Below are 10,643 nucleotides of genomic sequence, written 5' to 3'. Positions count from 1 at the left end.
AAATCCCATCAATTGTGGACTTTCCGTTTCAGTGTATTTTTTAGAAAGATTTATTTTTATTTTATTGGGTTATTTTACGACGCTGCATCAACATCTCAGGTTATTTAGCGTCTGAATGAAATGAAGGTGATAATGCCAGTGAAATGAGTCCGGGGCCCAGCACCGAAAGTTACCCAGCATTTGCTCGTATTTGGTTGAGGGAAAACTCCGGAAAAACCTCAACCAGGTAACTTGCCCCGACCGGGATTCGAACCCGGGCCACCTGGTTTTGCGGCCAGACGCGCTGACGCCTGGACTTTTAGAAAGAACATTGGACATTGAACAAAATATTATTTAGTTTCCCAACTACATAGGAAAGTTCTTCGCTTGTGTTGCCTTCTTAATCACAATTCAGTATTACGTAGGCCTAAGCACAATTTGCAAGAACGTGACCAGTATTTATGTAAGTCGAATAGAACATTCTTGACCAAATCTGTGTACTGTTGGACCGAATGGTCATGTCGCATTCCGGTTTCCCTCACCAGTTTCTGCTGGCCCCTCTGTAAAGACTAGTGCCTGAGTTGTTATGCTCTTTCCTGTAAATATTTGCTGTACTGAATTTATATTCTACGTAACATTGTACAACTGTTTAAAATAATTTAAGTCGATCTGGTTGGCGAGTTGGTATAGCGCTGGCCTTCTATGCCCAAGGTTGCGGGTTCGATCCCGGGCTAGGTCGATGGCATTTAATTGTGCTTAAATGCGACAGGCTCATGTCAGTAGATTTACTGGCATGTAAAAGAACTCCTGCGGGACAAAATTCCGGCACATCCGGCGACGCTGATATAACCTCTGCAGTTGCGAGCGTCGTTAAATAAAACATAACCCTTTTTTATGTTTAATATTGGTCGACCAGCAAACTTGCTATACAGACCATGTTAAATTATGGAATATCACATGCAGAATATCATGCTGAGGTTGGCTCTAAAGGCTCCTCTAATTAATTTAAATTAATTAATTAAACATTTTTGTGAATTATGTGAATAAAAATATGATGATTTTCTGTGTTAAATTTATGGAGAGTCTTCAGTATCACTAAGAAGGATGTCTTGAGGGAGTTTCCTTTTAAGTCGAGATGGCTGACAAGATCTTGCTCCAATGTTATATGTCACAGCTCCAGGAACACCAGGAAGTTTGTTGAAGAAAGATTTTGACATTGAATGGATGTGCTGTTCTAGTGGAAGAATTCCCAATTCTTGATACAGTTGTTGATTTCTTACAAACCAGGGGGCATTAAAACATAACCTTTAAAATAATTTAAAGAAAAGAGTTTCGTTAAGTAACTGTCACGTGACTTCCCCCATTTCGACGACCCTGCGACACAACACTCGGTAGGACAGTAGTATCCAGTGAATGTGCCGATCGTGGTAGATGTGTGTGTGTGTGCATCGTTTATAAGTGCAGAGAGAAAGGTAGTGATATCATTTATAGACAATTACAAATTCGCTTTTACTTACATTTAAAACTTTGTGAATGTAAATTATAGTATAGAACATCAAATCGTACAGGAAATGTTTGTATCTTACTTAAAAGAAGAGAACGTAACATCTAAAAACAAATTGATTCACAGTCGTGATCGTTATGATGCTATGAAACTAAAACGAGATACAATACCGGCTGGGTTGAAATGCTAAGCAGTAGAAAATGTGTATTCCGGAACGAGAAAACTGTTACGTAGCGTTCTGAATACCGAGGACACTAATGGTCTTACAACAAAATGAACTATTGTTTGTTAAGTGTAATATTTACTAGTATAATGCAAGAAGGAAGAGATTTCTGGTGCTTCCACTCTGTAAAGGTAAGGAGCATGAAGTTTTTCAAGAAATGATACCTATAAAAACTAGCCAATAACACTATTTTTTACTAGTAAACGAGTCACTGTACCATACCCAGTGTGTAAAAAGTTACTCCCGATTTTGAGTGCAAGAAGTATTATTTAGACTTGTCTATAGCACGCGACACTAAAACATCCAGCTTGAATTTTTCTAACTACTCCGGTGCGGAAATCTGTGAGAGGTTAGGTTAGGTTAGGTTTTGGTATGCTTGCATATACGAATTTGTGACAAGTTAGATCAGGTTAGTTTAGGCTTTTTGTATGCCTTGCATATACTAAGTCAAGTGAAATGCGCGTTTCGCGTTGTATTTTGATGTGTTCTCTCTCTTTACTGCACGTGTTATATACATTACTTTTAGGTTATCCACACCGAACAATTCATTTCAATTTTTAATAATTTTCTAACCTGTGGAGTAACGGCTAGCGCTTCTTGCCGCGAAACCAGGTGGCCTGGGTTCGGTAGGGACAAGTTACCTGGTTGAGGTTTTTTCCGGGGTTTTCCCTCAACCCAATACGAGCAAATGCTGGGTAACTTTCGGTGCTGGACCCTGGACTCACTTCACCGGCATTATCACCTTCATTTCATTCAGATGCTAAATAACCTAGATGTTGATACAGCTTCGTAAAATAACCCACTAAATAAAAAATAAGTAAATAAAAATAATTTTATAATATGTTTTCAAGTGAACTGACGTCCTATACGAATTCATCACATTTAAAACTACCTTCCTCTGAAAATTATACTATTTTTCCAATTTTTTCCTCAAAAAACCTTCAGTGTCGCGTGCTATAGAAAAACCTTAATTCATTCATTCATTCATTCATTCATTCATTCATTCGACCTGGTTGGCAAGTTGGTATAGCGCTGGCCTTCTATGCCCAAGGTTGCGGGTTCGATCCCGGGCCAGGTCGATGGCATTTGAGTGTGCTTAAATGCGACAGGCTCATGTCAGTAGCTTTACTGGCATGTAAAAGAACTCCTGCGGGACAAAATTCCGGCACATCCGGCGACACTGATATAATCTCTGCAGTTGCGAGCGTCGTTAAATAAAACATAACATTTTTCATTCATTCATTCATTCATTCATTCATTCATTCATTCATTCATTCATTCAGTTCCGTTCCGTTCATGGAGGCATGAGAGAGAACACATTTATTGAGAGTATGTAAAATGTCTAAGGCATCCCGTCTAGGACTCGCGTTACGGAATGCGCGCTGGTTCGAATCCTCAGGGGGGAAGAAATTTTCTAATGAAATGTCTGCCAGTGTATGGGACCGGTGCCCACCCAGCATCGTGATGCACTTGGCGAGCTACGATAGGTAGCGAAAATCCGGTTCAGTAAACCAGCTATAACGGCTGGGGGGATCATCGTGCTAGCCACACGATACCTCCATTCTGGTTGGATGATCGTCCACCTCTGCTTCGGCAAGTGAACGTGAGGCCAGCAGCCGGCTGATCGGACTTGGCCCTTCAGGGCTGTAGCGCCATGGATTTACTTTATGTAAAATGTACAGAGAGAGTATGTTCCATTTTCATGAAAACTCTGGAGGTACTTAAAAACGAAAATCGTTTGTCTAATGGCAGCAGTGCACTTTATTTACACTGATGATAGATATGTCAATTTACAGAAATTTCGTAATCATAGGTGCTTATAGTTTCATACCTTATGAGAGTCGTAGAGCGTTTGACTTACCGTAATAAAACTGAATTAAAATCCGCCACTGAGAAATTATTACTCTCGTCTGTTCTCATCGGATCAAAACTTCCATGTCTTAGGCAAGGAAGGTGGGGTGGGGAGTTAATGAGTAGTGACTCATTTGATGTGTTATTGCATGTGTGGTTTTGTTTGCAATCACAAGATTTGGGAGTTGAGGTGGTTTAATGGAAACGTATTGGCTGCAAGAAGGGAGATGCGAATACGTAGTTCTTAATGTCGTTGCCAGGTGTCTCTTCGCGCCGTACGTCTTGAAGCGCTCCTCACGGTTATGACCGAAATTACCTACAGTGAACTAGGTAATAAGCCATAATAGTTGAATCTTGGATTTTATTTATTTATTTTTAAATATTAGTTTACCCATCGAAGGGTTCCATCTAGCTATATGCTTTCCTGTGTTTACCAGATGTTATTTGAAACTGGAAAGCTACATTGTGTTTCATTGAGCGGAAAGAGAACTGGTATCGGCGCCTAATATGAATTTGGTCACCTTTGGTAGTATCAGAGTCTAGTATATACAGTCACGAAGCATGTGTTTATGAGGGTACTAGGAACAATAGAATGTGCAGGTTCTATTTCGCATTGTCTGTAATGATGTGATAGTAGCGGTCCTAGTGGTTAGCAACTATCTATGGATGCATATTTACTACGTATTGAGCTTCGTGACTGTATATACTAGACTGTGGTAGTGTCACAGTCTAGTATATATAGTCACGAAGCTTGTGTTTATGAGGGTACTAGGAACAATAGACTGTGCAGGTTCTATTTCGCACTATATGTGATGAGGCGATAGTAGCGACACTAGTGGTTAGCAACTATCTATGGATGCATATTTACTACGTATTGAGCTTCGTGACTGCTACTAGACTGTGGTAGTATTTCATTTTCTTCCTGAGTTTGTACTTGTTAAATAAACTTATTGGAACAATACAAGATGCATTATTGAAGATGCATTAATTTCATATCATCACAATGTTCTAAAACGTAGAAATACATCTATAATGCCTATCTTCAATTAAAAGTTTGTCCATCAAAAACTTCCCAACCGTTACATTTCGGAAATAGGTATATCAGGTTAAATCGATATAGATTAACCCAAGCTACATTATCCTGAAGTACTTTACATTCTTTCTGAGGCAGCCTATAGGGTAAACATTGGTAATTTCGTGGCAGTGGTTATTTCGTGATACTTTTTCTTTGCTCTTTTGTGAACTAACCAATAGTGTTACGAGATTCAAATTTCCGCCAAGAGATTGCATATGTTGTCCAGTTTCCAGAAACATACAGCTACGCTTTGTGTGACTATTGTATTTGCTTCAGTGAGCTTTTATGTTTGGAGAGAGCAAGTTTGCGTCGACTTCTCAGGCGTACAAATTTTGTGGATGTTTGTAATTACATTACAGGCTTATTACTAAAAGTAAGCATATGATATTTGGTACAAAGATTTATTGTATCTTCATGAAATTTTATGAAATGTTTTTGGAATTATAGATACAGCTGTAGTCGCCATATAAGCTTAGCTTTACTGATAGAAATCTTAGCTGTTTGAGGCGTAATTTTGTTGAACATTAAGCGTTACATTTTATACTATTTTAAAAATTGTATTAAAATAGGAATTTTAGAAATCTGAAGGCAAGATGTGATAACAAAAAAGAAAAGGGAGACGCAATGGGTTCAGTGTAGCTTCTGTTTGATTTGTTATCATGCTAAGTGTCAATGATAAGTGCTAGATGACTTACTTGCAAGAATTGTGACAGAAGATGGAACATGGCTCCACCATTTTGGACCGGAGACAGAGGCAGACAATGGAGTGGCATCATGCAAATTCACCAAAGAAATAGAAATTCAAAAGTACACCTTCGGCAGGAAACGTTATGGCTACTGTGTTTTTCGATTCAGAAGGACTCTTGCTTGTCGACATCATGCCACACGGAACCACCATTAATTCTGACGGGCATGTTGCAACTCTCAAGAAACTTCCAAGTTAGACTGAGTCGTGTTCGACGACATCGGGAGAAGCAGGATGTTCTGCTATTGCACGACAATGCACAGCCATATGTCAGTCAGAAGACCACAGACCAGATCAGAAAATTCGGATAGACAACACTGAAACATTCGCCTTACAGTCCTGAACTGGCACCGTGCGATTACCATCTCTTTGGTAAACTGAAGGATCCCTTCGCGGAACGAGGTTAGAAGATGACTCCCTTGTTTACGCTGCTAAAGAGTGGCTCAGACGTGTTGGTGCAGACTTTTACCGTGCTGGTCTACAGGCCTTCGTTCCTAGGTTACGTAAGGCAGTTGAAAGGGACGGGGATTATGTGGATTTACTTCCAACCCTATCGCTTTACTTGCTTCAACTAGAATTTCCGCGTTTTCCCTAATCGTTTGTGGATTTTCTCCTAACATATTCACGTCATCCGCATAGACAAGAAGCTGATGTAACCTATTCAACTCCAAACCATCTGTGTTATCCTGAACTTTCCTAATGGCATATTCTAGAGCGAAGTTAAAAAGTAAAGGTGATAGTGCATCTCACTGCTTTAGCCCGCAGTGAATTGGAAAAGCATCAGATAGAAACTGGCCTATACGGATTCTGCTGTAAGTTTCACTAAGACACATTTTAATTAATCGAACTAGTTTCTTGGGAATACCAAATTCAATAAGAATATTATATAAAACTTCTCTCTTAACCGAGTCGTATGCCTTTTTGAAATCTATGAATAACTGATGTACTGTACCCTTATACTCCCATTTTTTCTCCAATATCTGTCGAATACAAAAAATCTGATCAATAGTCGATCTATTACGTCTAAAACAACACTGATGATCCCCAATAATTTCATCAACATATGGAGTTAATCTTCTCAAAAGGATATGCGACAAAATTTTGTACGACGTCAACAAAAGTGATATTCCTCGAAAGTTACTACAGTTAGTCTTGTCCCCCTTCTTAAAAATAGGTACGATTATAGACTCCTTCCATTGTTCTGGTAACTGTTTTTTAACTGTACCAAGGGAAAATAATGAATGACAAGAATGACATCTCAAAGAAATGGGAGCATGGCTTTTATATTTATGAACTATAGCGAGGAACAATATTAATTTAAGCACCAAAAATTCTGGGCTCTAAGTGAATTTTTCGTCCTTTAGTCTATTAGTGACTACTGTATAATTTCTCAGTATAGTTCATGCTCATGTTGCTGTGGAAATGGGTACGTCAAAGGGACGTTGTTATTGGATAGGCGAAGTAACTGTAGAATTATTATGCTTAAGGTTTCTGCATTTACTAACACCAGAAATTGAAAAGTATTCCTAATACAATATTAATGAGTTACTATTCACATTTCAACAAGGAAATAATTTAATATTGAAGCTATGTTCCATCATTCGGAGTTTCACTCTTCCCTTTCAGCTACGTAAATATCAGTTTATATTATATTTTATGCTCGACCATGTCGAAATGTAGTAATTATACACCTGGTAGCAGTCCTTTAATGCATGTCATTAAAGTACACCTACTCATTAAAGTTCAGGTGTTCAGCCAATGACAAGTCAGCTTTGTACCGTTATATCGATTATTCTCGGATATGCAATCGAAAGAGAATTAGCGAAAAGTCACGGAGGCTGGAAATCCAATACTGTCTCAGAAGGTTATGTTCTGTTACTATAATAATTAGCGTTAATTGTAAATAATATTCAAATAAATTCAATTTGTCATCTCGTTTTTCAATTCTAAATCAATTTGCAGGTTATATCAGAGTAATCTTCATCGTATTCTCTGCCAAGGTCAATGACATTCGGCTCGGAAAAAATCAATACTTTTGCGTCTGCGCACATCTGACAATTCAGGTCAGTTCGCACATAACCATAAGAAGACCTAATTTTAAATAATTTCAAGTTAGAAATATGGTCGAGCATAAAACGTCGTATGAAACTTGCCTATAATGGTAATTAAGACACTCGTATGAAAATTATGAAAGTCGCTTGCGCTCGTTTCATAAACAATCATACTTGCGTCTTTATTACTACCATTATAGGCTCGTTGCATAATGTACTATTATAACTTCTTTTAAAATAAATTAAGAATTTGCAAACATGTGCCGTAATTGTTTGTCAGTCTACTTTATTTAAGGGGTTAGGTACAGTTTACAGCAATATAATTTTTGGAACTATTAAACTTTTTTTCCTCCATTACTGTATCTTGTACAATAATGAAAATTAGTATGTGTAAAACACTGTCCTTCTGCTATATGAAAAAATTATTTTTACGATTTAAAAAATTACTTGTATATATATTTTTTAAAATTGAAAATGGTGGCAGTTCACTGTGCAGTGATGAAGCTTTTCCCTCATAACTCATAAACTTGTTAACTTCTTCATATTATCTCGCTTTTATTTTATTGCTGAAACTAATATTTACAATATTAAGTTCTTTCAACTACATTCTTTAATAAATAATATTATTTTTACTTTGTGTTATAAGAAAATACTGATATTTGACCATTTTTTAAAGGAAATTATTTTTATCAGACAATCTATCAAAGACAGAGGAGTGTTCTTGCATCATATTGTAGATATGAGATGTATAAATACATACAAAAAAGTTCATTACAGAATGTTGGATAGTTTTTGAGTTATATGGGAAAAGCTTCATCACTGCACAGCGAACTGAATTTTGAAAAAAAAATGTAATTTTTTAAAATCATAACATTATCTTGTTCACATAGCAGAAGGACAGTGTTTAAACATACCAAATTTCATTATTGTACAAGATACAGTAATGGAGAGAAAAATGTTGAATATTTCCAAAATTGTACTACTGTAAGCTGTACATAACCCCTTAAGTCTTGTTCCATACGACGTAAGATTATATATAATTTCCTATGGAACTTAGAAGTCGTAGAGATTTTACTCCGTACGATATATCAGAATTTTTCTGCCTTATACTTTACCTACTACACTTATTTATAGTTTGTAATCTGTATTAAAAGTAAATAAAGGTATTGCAATTAAAATATTGGATTTTGATTACATTTATTTATAGTTTGTAAATCTATATTAAAAGTAAGGTTATTACAACCACAATTTAGTATTTTGATTATTTATAGTTTGTAAATATATAATGAAAGTAAGGATGCTGCAATTACAATTTAGGACTTTGATTACACTTTTTTATAGATTGTAAATCTATATTCAAAGTTAGAATGTTACAAATGCAATTTAGGATTTTGACTACACTTATTCATAGTTTGTAAATCTGTATTAAGAACAGGAATAGTTCAATTGCAATATAAGATTATTGTTACAATTATTTATAGTCTGTAAATCTGTATTAAGAGTAAGAATATTACAATTGGAATATTGCATTTTGATATATCTTCAAAACGACTGGCCGATGAACCCAAAAGTTTCACGTACTGGTATGTGGATGTTTCTTCGATCCAGGGGTTGTAATAACTCTCGTTTCTCTCTACTTTAGTCATATGAGATATTTCAGTATTACACAGATCAGTTATACAAAAATAACATGTTCTCTTCTCGACATATCTTGGATAGTTCTGAGGTTGGCATTCTTGAATTATACTATTTTTGCTTCCACACATCTTCATTTCTATTGTCACAGTTGTTTCTTCTAAAATCAGAAATACGTGTTAGCTATGAAAGAATTAATAAAGTATTATATACAATTTTATTATTAACTATTATTAATATTACTATTATCGATTGTGTTGAACGACAACATCGTATGTCAAAATAATAAATTTTACAGGAGAGTGAAAAAAAACATTTTAATATCTTGAAAACGAACAAATATCTGATATAAGAGAGAGTATTTAAATCTCTTCTTGTAAAGTTTGTGTCTATGCCTGGACATAAGATGTGTTTGCAGAAAATTCTGGAACACTTTTTTTATGAGGATCAAGTGAAATCTCATTTTGTTAAATTTTTTGACATATTATTACTGTTATTATTGTTATCCAAATATTGAAACCCTATTTTACCTTTGGTATATTAGGGTTGTAGTTTGTTACACGTGAAATACATTATGTAGAGATAATACACAATTTTAAAGAATAGTAGGCCTGAATCATAGTTACAATATAAACACACTAATTAATAGACAGTAAACAATATTAAATATCTTACGCAATAATTACTTTCAGTTAAAACAAAATTAAATAAAATTAGAAATTATAATCGAAGGTGTAGAGAAATTGCAAGAATATTACATAAATTTGCGATTTTATACATAATTTTAAGCAATAGTAAAGTTATAATGCACAAAATTGGCTTAGTTACAAATTAAACACCTATCATATCGTTGGTTTGCGATAGTAAAGAAATAAAAACAAAATTACTTACGGTTACAAACTATATACCTGTCATCAAATACTGAACAATAGTAAAATCTATAATACAAACATAGTTATTGTTGTTATTACTATTATTATGTCCCAAAGAGAAACAACTTGTTTTAGATAGTGCATTAGGATTTTATTTCATCATTAATTTACATACAATTAATAGCTACAGTCTTGCGTGGATGTGGTGTATAAACTCTGTGAATTGTTTATAACAACATTTTTTCCTAAGTAAATGGTAAAGGGGTGTGCAGTAATTTAAATTGCAGTCCGAGATATATCTTAAAAAGTACCTTTTTCTTTCGAACACTGGACAGTAAAAAATCAAATGTTCAACAGTCTGATTGTCTTTGCATATGCACAGAGATTCTTATGCGCTTTTGATCCTAAATCTTTCAAAGTAGGAACCGAATTTTCCATGGCTGGTCATAAATTGAGTGAAAAAGAAGTCTGGTAAGAACTGACTGCAACATAGTCTGTCTTGTACATTGGGAAAAAATAATTTCTTGGTCACAGAGCCTTTAACACTAGAGTTCCAATATGTGTTCCACTTGAGTGTAGTTGTGTGCTTGATCCTCTGCTTAATGTAGTATGAAATAGGACAGGTGGAATATTTATATTCTGAGTTGGTTGAGGCTGCTTGCTTCGCTAATGAATCCGCTCTTTCGTTTCCTTCAGTGCCTGTGTGGC

This window comes from Periplaneta americana, chromosome 13 (genome assembly GCF_040183065.1).
Source record: "Periplaneta americana isolate PAMFEO1 chromosome 13, P.americana_PAMFEO1_priV1, whole genome shotgun sequence".
Classification (NCBI taxonomy): Eukaryota; Metazoa; Arthropoda; class Insecta; order Blattodea; family Blattidae; genus Periplaneta; species Periplaneta americana.
The sequence above is the reverse complement of the archived record's forward strand: the minus strand, read 5'-3'. Positions refer to the sequence as shown.